Source organism: Diadema setosum, chromosome 12 (genome assembly GCF_964275005.1).
Source record: "Diadema setosum chromosome 12, eeDiaSeto1, whole genome shotgun sequence".
NCBI lineage: Eukaryota > Metazoa > Echinodermata > Echinoidea > Diadematoida > Diadematidae > Diadema > Diadema setosum.
The window spans coordinates 13,812,177-13,828,410 of record NC_092696.1 but is presented as its reverse complement, the minus strand read 5'-3'; positions in this window follow the sequence as shown (position 1 = coordinate 13,828,410).

Below are 16,234 nucleotides of genomic sequence, written 5' to 3'. Positions count from 1 at the left end.
TGTGTGTGTGTGTGTGTGTGTCTTTTTATTAACAAAATATTGTGATCCCCTCTTTAGGCCGCAAGTCGTTTCCCCCTATAAAGTTTACGTTTGAATATATCAAAAGATATAGATTTACGAATGTCATCTGGTATTGAACTCCACATGAGCGGTCCGTGTTAAAAAAAAACAAAAACAAAAACAAAACAAAACAAAAAAACAAAACTCCAAAATAATGATGTCTGTACTTCTTACTGCATTTCTGGTATGGTAAGGATGAAAGTGAAATAATGCAGAAAAATTGGGTAAAAGCTTTCTGTGCCATGCAAACATGAGATTACCTAGTTTGTTTGTTTGTTTGGTTTTATTTCTTCCTTTTTTATTTTCATTTTTTTCATTTATTTCATTTGTCACAAATGTACACACAAGTAGTTATGTACATGTTTAATGTATCAAGGCTGTAGGCATGGTTGTTTTAATGTGTACATTGTATACACAGGGTGACCAGATTAATGGAGAACATTCTATATGATATTAGATATAGTACATACAGGCTGGCCAGATCAGTGGAGAATTTTCTATGTGGTATACAATGTAGCTACAGTACATGTATGCATGTGACAGGAAATACATTATAGCTAACTCAATCTAGAATGATTTAACCCATTCCAGAAAATTCTAGGAAGTGCTGGCTGAGTGAGGCACTGCCCTTGTAACCCAATGTGATTGGTAGTTAATTTTAGCAATGATGTTATGCACATATTAGGCAGTGAGTCATCCAGGATTCCTGGAATTTGGACTTGCTAGTATGTTCAGGTATGTGGCCCCAGGTTGGAGAAAATTACAGAATGTACTAGAAAGGGGTGAATGGATAGTATATAAGCTGGAAAAATTCTGCAGTAGGCAGAGTACCCAACACCTCTGCTCTGAGAGTTACGTCACTTCTGGCTCTGAAGCGACTTGTTATAGTCAGTCCTGTGTTACCTGCTGACCTGCTATACAAACTGTGTTTGTGGAGATAAGGCCTGGGAGACATTTTGCCTGCAGAGAATTAATTTGCCTACGTTGGAGATAGACTCCATATTTTAGTGTCAACGGACATTATTACGGCAAAGCTGTGACGGGCTGGATTCCTTGCTGGACATTATAAAGTGAATCATCATTCAACGCATCAACTGAACGTGGTCGTCATAACGTTTGGATTTTGCACGTTTCGCCGTGGACATACACCTTGTTTATCGTGGACTTTACCCCAGATTTATAAAGTGGATTATTGCAACCAGTGCCTTTGGAGTTACGTCGGAGGAACCATTCATCGGTGCGTCAAGGATCATTCATCGGTGCATCGAACCTCGTATCTGGACACTGTCAAAGGATTACTTGCTTTCAAATTTGGCTGTAAGTGATTTCATTACCGATTTGTAATTGTTTCTATTGATCATTATTGTACTGATGTGAAAACCGATTACGAGTCTGTACCCACAATATCACTGTTAATAAACCGCCTGAACATCAGTTGATTGTTTCTTTTGTGCGATCATTCTCAGAGTGATTTTGGTCGTAACAAAATTGGGGGCTTGTGTCCGAGAAGTGAATTTAAAGCCAAAACTTAGAATTTGGAACGTTCCGGAATCTAGTATATTGGTACAGACAAAATACCAGTGAGTTGATTGTTCAATTGTACATTGTGTGTAATACATGTGACAATGTCAATCAGTACAATGGATGTTCAGGCATTTGTTCAGAGGACAGATTTGTCCCTCAAAGATTTGCAAAGGTTACGCAAATGTGATTTGACTGCTATTGCACAGCATTTGAATGTAGATGTTCCACAAGGTGCAAGAAAGGCAGAGATTCTTGACTTAGTAGCTGGTCACATGGAGCTCAAAGAAGAAATCGACACTCCAGCTCAAGCTCAAATTTCAGATCAAACACGGCTTGAGCTTGCTAAATTGCAACTGAAGGAGAAAGAAATGGAAATGAAGGATAGGGAAAGGGCTAGAGAAGTGGAAATGAGAAAATTTGAAATGGAGCAACAAATGAAATTGCGTGAGATAGAATTGGCTCATGCACAGACTGCTGGAAATTGTGAAAGGGCTCCCTCTGAATTTGATTTGGCCAAAAACATTCGATTGGTGCCGAAGTTTGAAGAAAACAGAGTTGATGCATATTTTGTGTCATTTGAGAAAGTGGCTGACAGTTTGAACTGGCCACAGGAATTTTGGCCTATGCTCCTTCAAAGTGTGTTTGTCGGCAAAGCAGCCGATGTGTACTCATCTCTTTCCAAAGAGCAATCACGTGACTATGCTACAGTCAAGAAGACAGTGTTGAATGCTTATGAGTTGGTGCCAGAGGCGTACAGACATAAGTTCAGAAATTCGTACCGCAAACCAGGCCAGACACATGTTGAGTTTGCTCGTGAAAAAGAAATGACGTTTGATAGGTGGTACAGATCCCTTAAAGTGGATCAGGATTTTGATAACCTACGTGAGGTTGTTCTTTTGGAAGAATTCAAAAAGAGTGTTGCTTTCAGTGTGAGGTTGCACCTGGAAGATCACAAAGTGACAAGTTTGCATAAAGCAGCCTTCATGGCTGATGAGTATGAGCTGACCCACAGACATGAAAACAGACCACCTTTCAGAAATTTCTCTGGAAATAAGAGAAACAAAAATCAGTCGAGCAACCAACAGAATGCTGGTTCAGGAATGTTGTCTGCACCACAGCCTCAATCTAACAAAGGGTCCAGTACAAGTGCAAATGTCATCAGATGTTTTCATTGTCACAAGAAAGGACACGTAAAGTCACAGTGTTGGAAGTTGCAAAATGGTGCAACGAAGGAGGTGGGATTTGTCATGTCAAAAAGTGTCCTACCCGAAAACAGTGTCCCGTTCAGTGAAACACAGGCCATTGAAAGTCAGTCTCCCAAATTCAAAGATAGGCTGAAGCAGGTGGATGAGAGCTATCGTAGCTTTTTGTTTGATGGTGAGGTGACCCCGTGTACTTCTGGTGAGGCAGGTAAACCAGTAGTCATCCTGCGGGATACGGGGGCCTCTCAGTCGTTGATGGTGGATGGTGGTATGACTTTTCCACCAGATAGTGCAGTGAATGCAAAAGTCTTGATTCAGACTGTTGATGGCAGTTATATGTCAGTACCACTGTATAGAGTGGATTTGAAGTGTGACCTAGTTTCTGGTCCTGTCACTGTTGGAGTTGTTCCTGAGTTGCCCATGGTAGGCATTGACTTCCTGTTGGGGAATGACTTGGCTGGGGACAAGGTGGTTGCGTCTCCAGTTGTTTCGGATAAACCAGTGGTGGTTGCTGAAACTGAGCAGTTGCAGGAGGAGTTTCCTGGGATTTTCCCAGATTGTGTTGTGACTAGGTCTCAGGCTCGTAGAGCTGTTCAAGATGATGCGGATTCTGTTGATGTGGAGGAGAATTCCGGTGTTTGGTTGGCAGAAACCTTTTTCAAGGATTTGAATGCTGGGGTTGCTGTATTAGGCTCCGAGGCTAACAGTGATGGGCTGTTTAGCAAGTCTTCCTTGGTTGAAGCACAGCAGGCAGACTCTGAGTTGAAAGGCTTGTCTCAGACGGCGTGTTCTGAGGCTGAGGCTGAAAAGGTCCCTGAGTGCTATTATGTCAAAGATGGCATTTTGATGAGGAAGTGGAGACCTCCCCATAGGCCAGCTGATGAGGATTGGACGGTGGTCCGTCAAGTTGTTGTCCCTCCCTGTTACCGCGGTGAGATCTTGAGGATTGCTCACGAGTTACCAGTTGGCGGCCATTTAGGCGTCAGAAAGACAAAGGATCGGATCATGAGGCATTTCTATTGGCCAGGGTTGAATGTGGATGTGGCTGAGTTCTGTAAGACTTGTCACACATGTCAGGTGGCTGGTAAACCACAGCATTCAGTGAAGCCGGCGCCATTGATTCCGATACCTGCGTTTGAAGAACCATTCAGTCGGGTTCTAGTTGACTGTGTTGGACCTTTGCCTAGGACTAGGTCGGGTCATAAGTACCTCTTGACAATCATGGATATGTCTACACGGTTTCCAGAGGCTATCCCATTGCGAAATATCACTGCCAAGACTGTGGTAGATGCTCTAGTGCAGTTTTTCACTAGGTATGGGTTGCCTAAGGAAGTGCAGTCTGACCAAGGGTCAAATTTCGTGTCAGGCATATTTCAAGAGGTGATGTATCGTTTGGGTGTGAAGCAGCTGAAGTCGTCAGCTTATCATCCCCAATCCCAAGGTGCGTTGGAGCGCTACCACCAGACCCTAAAGACAATGATTAGGGCATTTTGTGAGGAGTATCCTGAGGATTGGGATAAGGGCATCCCTTTCCTGCTGTTCGCAACGAGAGACTCCCCAAATGAGTCAACGGGTTTCAGCCCATTTGAGTTGGTGTACGGTCATGAAGTTAGGGGCCCACTGAAGCTCATCAAAGAGAAATTCATGACTGAGGATGATGAGGTCCACCTACTTGACTATGTGTCAAAGTTTCGTGAAAGGCTTTCAAAGGCTTGTGAGGTAGCTAGGGAACACTTGAAAGTGTCACAAGACTCAATGAAGAGAAAGGCAGACAAAAATGCCAAAGCCCGAACCTTCAAACCAGGTGACAAAGTTCTTGTACTGCTGCCCATACAAGGTGAACCACTGAAAGCCAAGTTCAGTGGCCCAGACTGTGTCAAAAAGAAACTCAATGATGTGAACTATGTGATCAGCACACCAGTTAGATGCAAAGAACAGAGAATGTGTCATGTGAATATGCTGAAAGAATGCTATGACAGAAAGTCAGTTGGTGTGACATAGGTAGTGGATAGCACAGTAGAAGTTAAGGGTGAAAGGTTTTCACCTCACATTACACATACAGTGTTTAGCTTATCCATTACTGAGGTACCGGTATGCAATTTGAGTTTGACATGATTAGCTCAGAAAATTCAAGCAATATCAATGTAAATGGTATCCATGAAAAGAGAACATGGAATTAATGCAGCTATTCAAAAGGCATATGATAGCATATGATTATTGTTGCTTGATTTGGATTTTACCTCACATTCATTGTAAATAACAATGAGAAATTGTGAAGGTAAAAGAAACCCTTGCTACGGCAAGGCTTTCTTTTTTCCATGGGGGATGGTGTCACAAATGTACACACAAGTAGTTATGTACATGTTTAATGTATCAAGGCTGTAGGCATGGTTGTTTTAATGTGTACATTGTATACACAGGGTGACCAGATTAATGGAGAACATTCTATATGATATTAGATATAGTACATACAGGCTGGCCAGATCAGTGGAGAATTTTCTATGTGGTATACAATGTAGCTACAGTACATGTATGCATGTGACAGGAAATACATTATAGCTAACTCAATCTAGAATGATTTAACCCATTCCAGAAAATTCTAGGAAGTGCTGGCTGAGTGAGGCACTGCCCTTGTAACCCAATGTGATTGGTAGTTAATTTTAGCAATGATGTTATGCACATATTAGGCAGTGAGTCATCCAGGATTCCTGGAATTTGGACTTGCTAGTATGTTCAGGTATGTGGCCCCAGGTTGGAGAAAATTACAGAATGTACTAGAAAGGGGTGAATGGATAGTATATAAGCTGGAAAAATTCTGCAGTAGGCAGAGTACCCAACACCTCTGCTCTGAGAGTTACGTCACTTCTGGCTCTGAAGCGACTTGTTATAGTCAGTCCTGTGTTACCTGCTGACCTGCTATACAAACTGTGTTTGTGGAGATAAGGCCTGGGAGACATTTTGCCTGCAGAGAATTAATTTGCCTACGTTGGAGATAGACTCCATATTTTAGTGTCAACGGACATTATTACGGCAAAGCTGTGACGGGCTGGATTCCTTGCTGGACATTATAAAGTGAATCATCATTCAACGCATCAACTGAACGTGGTCGTCATAACGTTTGGATTTTGCACGTTTCGCCGTGGACATACACCTTGTTTATCGTGGACTTTACCCCAGATTTATAAAGTGGATTATTGCAACCAGTGCCTTTGGAGTTACGTCGGAGGAACCATTCATCGGTGCGTCAAGGATCATTCATCGGTGCATCGAACCTCGTATCTGGACACTGTCAAAGGATTACTTGCTTTCAAATTTGGCTGTAAGTGATTTCATTACCGATTTGTAATTGTTTCTATTGATCATTATTGTACTGATGTGAAAACCGATTACGAGTCTGTACCCACAATATCACTGTTAATAAACCGCCTGAACATCAGTTGATTGTTTCTTTTGTGCGATCATTCTCAGAGTGATTTTGGTCGTAACAAAATTGGGGGCTTGTGTCCGAGAAGTGAATTTAAAGCCAAAACTTAGAATTTGGAACGTTCCGGAATCTAGTATATTGGTACAGACAAAATACCAGTGAGTTGATTGTTCAATTGTACATTGTGTGTAATACATGTGACAATGTCAATCAGTACAATGGATGTTCAGGCATTTGTTCAGAGGACAGATTTGTCCCTCAAAGATTTGCAAAGGTTACGCAAATGTGATTTGACTGCTATTGCACAGCATTTGAATGTAGATGTTCCACAAGGTGCAAGAAAGGCAGAGATTCTTGACTTAGTAGCTGGTCACATGGAGCTCAAAGAAGAAATCGACACTCCAGCTCAAGCTCAAATTTCAGATCAAACACGGCTTGAGCTTGCTAAATTGCAACTGAAGGAGAAAGAAATGGAAATGAAGGATAGGGAAAGGGCTAGAGAAGTGGAAATGAGAAAATTTGAAATGGAGCAACAAATGAAATTGCGTGAGATAGAATTGGCTCATGCACAGACTGCTGGAAATTGTGAAAGGGCTCCCTCTGAATTTGATTTGGCCAAAAACATTCGATTGGTGCCGAAGTTTGAAGAAAACAGAGTTGATGCATATTTTGTGTCATTTGAGAAAGTGGCTGACAGTTTGAACTGGCCACAGGAATTTTGGCCTATGCTCCTTCAAAGTGTGTTTGTCGGCAAAGCAGCCGATGTGTACTCATCTCTTTCCAAAGAGCAATCACGTGACTATGCTACAGTCAAGAAGACAGTGTTGAATGCTTATGAGTTGGTGCCAGAGGCGTACAGACATAAGTTCAGAAATTCGTACCGCAAACCAGGCCAGACACATGTTGAGTTTGCTCGTGAAAAAGAAATGACGTTTGATAGGTGGTACAGATCCCTTAAAGTGGATCAGGATTTTGATAACCTACGTGAGGTTGTTCTTTTGGAAGAATTCAAAAAGAGTGTTGCTTTCAGTGTGAGGTTGCACCTGGAAGATCACAAAGTGACAAGTTTGCATAAAGCAGCCTTCATGGCTGATGAGTATGAGCTGACCCACAGACATGAAAACAGACCACCTTTCAGAAATTTCTCTGGAAATAAGAGAAACAAAAATCAGTCGAGCAACCAACAGAATGCTGGTTCAGGAATGTTGTCTGCACCACAGCCTCAATCTAACAAAGGGTCCAGTACAAGTGCAAATGTCATCAGATGTTTTCATTGTCACAAGAAAGGACACGTAAAGTCACAGTGTTGGAAGTTGCAAAATGGTGCAACGAAGGAGGTGGGATTTGTCATGTCAAAAAGTGTCCTACCCGAAAACAGTGTCCCGTTCAGTGAAACACAGGCCATTGAAAGTCAGTCTCCCAAATTCAAAGATAGGCTGAAGCAGGTGGATGAGAGCTATCGTAGCTTTTTGTTTGATGGTGAGGTGACCCCGTGTACTTCTGGTGAGGCAGGTAAACCAGTAGTCATCCTGCGGGATACGGGGGCCTCTCAGTCGTTGATGGTGGATGGTGGTATGACTTTTCCACCAGATAGTGCAGTGAATGCAAAAGTCTTGATTCAGACTGTTGATGGCAGTTATATGTCAGTACCACTGTATAGAGTGGATTTGAAGTGTGACCTAGTTTCTGGTCCTGTCACTGTTGGAGTTGTTCCTGAGTTGCCCATGGTAGGCATTGACTTCCTGTTGGGGAATGACTTGGCTGGGGACAAGGTGGTTGCGTCTCCAGTTGTTTCGGATAAACCAGTGGTGGTTGCTGAAACTGAGCAGTTGCAGGAGGAGTTTCCTGGGATTTTCCCAGATTGTGTTGTGACTAGGTCTCAGGCTCGTAGAGCTGTTCAAGATGATGCGGATTCTGTTGATGTGGAGGAGAATTCCGGTGTTTGGTTGGCAGAAACCTTTTTCAAGGATTTGAATGCTGGGGTTGCTGTATTAGGCTCCGAGGCTAACAGTGATGGGCTGTTTAGCAAGTCTTCCTTGGTTGAAGCACAGCAGGCAGACTCTGAGTTGAAAGGCTTGTCTCAGACGGCGTGTTCTGAGGCTGAGGCTGAAAAGGTCCCTGAGTGCTATTATGTCAAAGATGGCATTTTGATGAGGAAGTGGAGACCTCCCCATAGGCCAGCTGATGAGGATTGGACGGTGGTCCGTCAAGTTGTTGTCCCTCCCTGTTACCGCGGTGAGATCTTGAGGATTGCTCACGAGTTACCAGTTGGCGGCCATTTAGGCGTCAGAAAGACAAAGGATCGGATCATGAGGCATTTCTATTGGCCAGGGTTGAATGTGGATGTGGCTGAGTTCTGTAAGACTTGTCACACATGTCAGGTGGCTGGTAAACCACAGCATTCAGTGAAGCCGGCGCCATTGATTCCGATACCTGCGTTTGAAGAACCATTCAGTCGGGTTCTAGTTGACTGTGTTGGACCTTTGCCTAGGACTAGGTCGGGTCATAAGTACCTCTTGACAATCATGGATATGTCTACACGGTTTCCAGAGGCTATCCCATTGCGAAATATCACTGCCAAGACTGTGGTAGATGCTCTAGTGCAGTTTTTCACTAGGTATGGGTTGCCTAAGGAAGTGCAGTCTGACCAAGGGTCAAATTTCGTGTCAGGCATATTTCAAGAGGTGATGTATCGTTTGGGTGTGAAGCAGCTGAAGTCGTCAGCTTATCATCCCCAATCCCAAGGTGCGTTGGAGCGCTACCACCAGACCCTAAAGACAATGATTAGGGCATTTTGTGAGGAGTATCCTGAGGATTGGGATAAGGGCATCCCTTTCCTGCTGTTCGCAACGAGAGACTCCCCAAATGAGTCAACGGGTTTCAGCCCATTTGAGTTGGTGTACGGTCATGAAGTTAGGGGCCCACTGAAGCTCATCAAAGAGAAATTCATGACTGAGGATGATGAGGTCCACCTACTTGACTATGTGTCAAAGTTTCGTGAAAGGCTTTCAAAGGCTTGTGAGGTAGCTAGGGAACACTTGAAAGTGTCACAAGACTCAATGAAGAGAAAGGCAGACAAAAATGCCAAAGCCCGAACCTTCAAACCAGGTGACAAAGTTCTTGTACTGCTGCCCATACAAGGTGAACCACTGAAAGCCAAGTTCAGTGGCCCAGACTGTGTCAAAAAGAAACTCAATGATGTGAACTATGTGATCAGCACACCAGTTAGATGCAAAGAACAGAGAATGTGTCATGTGAATATGCTGAAAGAATGCTATGACAGAAAGTCAGTTGGTGTGACATAGGTAGTGGATAGCACAGTAGAAGTTAAGGGTGAAAGGTTTTCACCTCACATTACACATACAGTGTTTAGCTTATCCATTACTGAGGTACCGGTATGCAATTTGAGTTTGACATGATTAGCTCAGAAAATTCAAGCAATATCAATGTAAATGGTATCCATGAAAAGAGAACATGGAATTAATGCAGCTATTCAAAAGGCATATGATAGCATATGATTATTGTTGCTTGATTTGGATTTTACCTCACATTCATTGTAAATAACAATGAGAAATTGTGAAGGTAAAAGAAACCCTTGCTACGGCAAGGCTTTCTTTTTTCCATGGGGGATGGTGTCACAAATGTACACACAAGTAGTTATGTACATGTTTAATGTATCAAGGCTGTAGGCATGGTTGTTTTAATGTGTACATTGTATACACAGGGTGACCAGATTAATGGAGAACATTCTATATGATATTAGATATAGTACATACAGGCTGGCCAGATCAGTGGAGAATTTTCTATGTGGTATACAATGTAGCTACAGTACATGTATGCATGTGACAGGAAATACATTATAGCTAACTCAATCTAGAATGATTTAACCCATTCCAGAAAATTCTAGGAAGTGCTGGCTGAGTGAGGCACTGCCCTTGTAACCCAATGTGATTGGTAGTTAATTTTAGCAATGATGTTATGCACATATTAGGCAGTGAGTCATCCAGGATTCCTGGAATTTGGACTTGCTAGTATGTTCAGGTATGTGGCCCCAGGTTGGAGAAAATTACAGAATGTACTAGAAAGGGGTGAATGGATAGTATATAAGCTGGAAAAATTCTGCAGTAGGCAGAGTACCCAACACCTCTGCTCTGAGAGTTACGTCACTTCTGGCTCTGAAGCGACTTGTTATAGTCAGTCCTGTGTTACCTGCTGACCTGCTATACAAACTGTGTTTGTGGAGATAAGGCCTGGGAGACATTTTGCCTGCAGAGAATTAATTTGCCTACGTTGGAGATAGACTCCATATTTTAGTGTCAACGGACATTATTACGGCAAAGCTGTGACGGGCTGGATTCCTTGCTGGACATTATAAAGTGAATCATCATTCAACGCATCAACTGAACGTGGTCGTCATAACGTTTGGATTTTGCACGTTTCGCCGTGGACATACACCTTGTTTATCGTGGACTTTACCCCAGATTTATAAAGTGGATTATTGCAACCAGTGCCTTTGGAGTTACGTCGGAGGAACCATTCATCGGTGCGTCAAGGATCATTCATCGGTGCATCGAACCTCGTATCTGGACACTGTCAAAGGATTACTTGCTTTCAAATTTGGCTGTAAGTGATTTCATTACCGATTTGTAATTGTTTCTATTGATCATTATTGTACTGATGTGAAAACCGATTACGAGTCTGTACCCACAATATCACTGTTAATAAACCGCCTGAACATCAGTTGATTGTTTCTTTTGTGCGATCATTCTCAGAGTGATTTTGGTCGTAACACATTCTTCCTTTCTTTTCGGCAAACATAACACGAAATGAATCAGAAGATATAACATAAGCATGTATTCGACTTCACATGGTAGATAATGGTTAACAAATACAAAATTATACATGCATACCGGCAAAGTACAAAGTTATGTCTGGAGAAAAAAAAAGAATTGAGAGGTCCACTGTAAAACATGCTTGTGAATTGTGAATCACTCAAAGGATTCTTGTGGACATATTTCTTTACGAAGACAGGACAGAACAAGACAGGAGAAACACAATGACATTACATGACTTGACAGAAGAGTGTGGTGAAAGTAATAAAGCACAGCAGGATAATGGAAAGAAAGGAAAGAAAGAAAAAAGGAAATGAAAGGAAAAGCCCACACGCTGAATATCGGGATCGGAAGAGGGAATTGAGGTGCTTCAGAGCTCGAGCAGCTGAGCAAAGTTTGTACAAATAAGCTAATGTGAAAATTACACAATGATGAATTCTATGATTGGCGATGAACCCTTAGGTTGTAGAGACCAGCTAGGTAGTAAATAGTGTATATCTTAGTATAAATTCAACAAAAAAAGTTTCAACTTAAGCTTAAAAGAATTCAACGATAGAGAATTTTTTATATCACAGCTAGGGCCGGTGTATATAAATGTATTTTGAGGCAATAAAGTTCTCAGGAGGGGTAAATGAAACTCATTAGATCGCCTAGTGGGATAATTATGAAAAAAACTGGTTCCGTGTAAACATTGAATTAAAGATGCTGGGAAGTGCATTTGTGTTATAATTACACATAAACTGACCCAGCTGAAAGAAAAACAATTCTTTAATTTTTAAAATCTTATATTTAACAAAATATGGATCTGCATAGGAACGTGGTGAAACGCCACAAATAGTACGAAGTGCCTTTTCTGTAATAACAATAGTTTATCTAATGAAGTTTGATGGGCACTACCCAATGCTAAAATTCCATAATTAAGATAAGGTAATATTAATGAAAAATACAACGCCAACAAGAAAGAAAACGGGATATGAGATTTAAGTCTATTTGTAATACCAATATTACGCGAAATTATTTTACTAATATTCATAATATGAGGCTTCCACGAAAGTTTATCGTCCACTGTGATACCGAGAAACTCTATGTGAGATACACGTTCTAAATGAACGTCATCAAAAATGATGTGTCTGCGTAAAACCTCTATGGACTTACTAAATAATACTTTCTATAAATAATATTTTCTGTAAATAATACTTTCTTAAAATCACACAAAATAAAATCTAACATTTGAAAATATCATTACACATTAAACATAAGCTTAGGAACTCTCTATCAAATTCATTCAAAATAAATGCATACATTTACATGACACTAATTCGATGTATAAGACGTATAGCATAATATCACAAAAACGTTCATCAGGATATCCTTAAAATGACAATTGTAGATTAACTTAATGATGATTGATTATTCATTCAGAATTTATCACGTTGTTACAATAACCAAACTTTAGAAAAAATACAAAAGGAGGTTTAAATGAATTGGTTTTAGAACTGTGTATTTCTAGACAAAAAAAAAAAAAAAAGAAGAAGAGAGAGACCGCGATCATAAGCAGCTGCGTGACATGGATCGATTCCTCGAAGTAAAATTCGATCTTAAAAGGGATTTTACAGTTTCGGTTGAGACCCAACTTCAGATTTCTAACATTTTTTTTTTTTTTTTGTGACATAATGAGAAACTTTTTATGAGATATGAAAGAGCATGTAATTTTAAGAGGAATTCAGCGTTTATTCAAGTGAAAATTTTTGGTTTTGAAATGGCTGAGATATCCAAAAAAGACCAATTCTAATGAAAGGTTGGACCCAGCTTTTATTACGATCGCTTTGTTTTACTTTGTTTCTGGGTGCCGATTTTCATCAAATAAACTTTGAATTCCTCTTAGAATGGTATCCTCTATACTACTTCATAAGTGGTTTCCTGGTATCTCGAAAAAAGTTAAAAGCCAAATTCTCATATCCACCAATACTAAACTATCCCTTTAGATTTGATATACATAACTGTTAAAATTGAATCAATAGTCGACTCCAAAATATCGTAATTATTTGTGAGGTAAACAGAACGTAGAGGGGAAAACTCATATTTTTTTCGTTTTATTTGTTTTCAAAAGGAATTTTCACGAATATAACAAACAAACTACAACTATTATACTGTGCTGAGGCGAGTGCTGTTCAGGGCGTGTAGTACTGTTTTCTTAATTTAACGTTTGGACATATAAAGTGTATTTGTGTGCCCTGTGTGTGCCTGTAACATATTTCTGTTTGCAATATTAGTTCTAATGTGATCATGAGTATGATTTTGAAAAGACTCAAGCAGCAAGTTTGGGCTAATTATATACCTGTATGAACTGTTTATTAATGACCGAACATAAAAAAAAAACCCTCCAAAATTTCTTGTGGTATCATAAGTTATTATATTTCGATAAATGATAATTTTTCAAAAGTGCCTTGAAAGAATATAATTTAGTGGTTGCCTTTATTTGCTCAGAGAGATTATTCCAAACATCTGGTCCATGGTGTCTTATTGGCTTTTTAGCTGTCATTAAGCTTGGACTTGTGGAGGTGATAATCTTTGGAATGTCGAGGTGAATGAGGATGGAAGGGTGTTCGATATGTATTTTGTTAATGAATATTCCGCACTGTAATGTGTGAATACCGTTTATTTTTAGGGTTTTAGATTTACAGAATAACGGTTCAAAGATTGCCAGATAATTAAATTGGTGCAAATACGGAGTGCTCTCTTTTGGAGAAGGTGAACTGATTTTTTTTTTTTTTTTTTGTCTTATTTGATAGAATATGCTCATTCTATATTGCAGTATGTGATGTATGGTAAAGTCAGTACATTTACAAAATTTTAATAAAAAGAGACCCTTTTCTTTAAAAAAAAGAAAACTTTATAATTTTAACAAATATTTCTACATTTCTAGATATCTGACATTTATGTTATTCATATGTTCATTCCAGGTGAGGTTGGCATCAATAGTTACGCCTAGAAATTTAGTAGACTTTCTTTTCTACAAGGGATAACCCATCAATACATAAATTTTATTCAATATCAGGCGAATTAACATTTTGTCAATGTTTAAGGATAATTTCTTACACTTAAATAAAGAAGAAACCTTACGTAATTCAGAATCGAGTGTGCGGATACGTGTCGATGGATCTTCATGTCTACAGAATTACATATTTGTATCGTTTGTACACAGAATGTAAGTTAGAATTGGTGAAACATTGGTTATATGATAAACATCTATAAGAAACAAACGTGGGCATAATATAGACCCTTGCGGTACTCCACAACTAATTTGTAATCTCCTGGAGGAACATGAATCAACGTCGAAATATTGCTCAAGGTTGAATAGATAACCGGTGAACAATAGGAAGGGTATTCCTGGAACGCCATAATGTTTTGATTTTCGAATAGGAATGTTATGATCAATAGTATCAAATGCCTAACTCAATCCATAAAAACTACAGTCATATGTTCTTGTTAATAAAAGCTTACATTAATTTGTCACAAAGTTGAATAATGACGTAATCAGTAGAATGATTCTTCCTAAATCCGAACTGATTTGTAATAAGAATCTTATTTTCTTTTAAAAAAGAAAATAATCTTTTATAAACAATTTTCTCAAAAATTGTTGATATGCTGGGAAGACTATATTGGGCGATAATACTCATTTGTGTTTGATCGTCTTTTTTATGGATGGGAATCCCTTTTGCGATTTTCAGTGAGTTTTGACAGCGGCCTGAATTGAGAGTAATGTTGTATATGTGTGCTGGACGGGGTTGTGAGGGTGCGATGAAATGAATAATCTGTTTTAAAGGAGATATACACTAAAACCATTGTAACCCGAAGACTTACTGGATATGAGTTCTTTTACGATAGTAATTATTTCCTGGTATGAAGTTGGAGAGATAAAAAGAAATAAGTACCAATTGATTCAGAAAAAAAAAATCTGCATAAATTACTATTGGTTTCATTTATAGAAGATGTAAATTTGGTCCTATATACAGTATTAATGAAATAAGACTCATCAAAAGAATTTGCAATAACATTTGGGTCCGTAATTTCATATCCATTTTCAATCATTTTAGAACAGGTGTTTTTTTATTTTCCAAAAGATCCTTAATTATCTTCCAAATTGAGGTTATATTGGATAATCTGCATGGATTAAATATATTTTGAATAATAAAATTTGTGGGACAATCGTATAATAATCGTTAATACATTTCTTTAATTTTTATATCTATTAAAATCAGCATCTACGCGCGTGTGTAACGCTTTCCTGTAGAAATTATTGCGTGTTTTATTTGGTCCCTAGTATCCGTGGTAATCCACGGTCTTCGAAGCTTTCTCTTTTTTTTTTTTCATTCTTGCAAGGGGTATATTCTTATCATATAAAAAAGAAGCTTATTTGTAAATAGTTCGTACGCGCTGTTGGTATCGGATTCACCGTAAATATCATACCAAGACTCAACTCCCAAATCAGCAATCAATCTATCAATATTTTGTTTCGTTTCTCTTTTAATATATTTACGTTTGTCATTTGTGCTTATTTCTGATACTATGAACCTTCCGAGAAATAACAAAAATAGAAAGATGGTCAGATACATCAAAATATGAAATACCATTAAACTTTTCTGACTCATTAACATTGGAAAATACATTACCTAAAAGGGTTTCAGAGCTATTGACTATCCTGGTTGCTTTATTGATGTGTTCATGTGAGGAGGAAGACTATTATAAAGTCATAAACAATGTATTCAATAAGTCCATATTTGCCAAATGGAGATCTTTGCGATTAAAGGTCAACAAAAATAAAGAGAATAATAAGAAAAAATTTGCTTCTTTTTACCATGATTTCAAAAATATACCTTTTATTATGTAGTGACCAATGCATCATTCAAAGGTATTATTTTGTACTTTATGACAGAGACCGTACATCAAAATCTTCAAAAATGGACTCATCGGTTTTTGCGAACAAACTCTTCATACTATCTATTGTGCTGTGCGTGTGTGTGTGTGTGTGTAGGGGGGGGGGGGGGTCTATAAACCACTCCAATGTAATGCTTATAGTAAATAGTAAATACTTATATCTGTCCTACAGCGTCAAATTCTTTTTTTGTATTTAGAAAAATTGAAAGTGTGAGTTAAATAAGTTGAGTTGATTATTTTTATTGCACATTTTT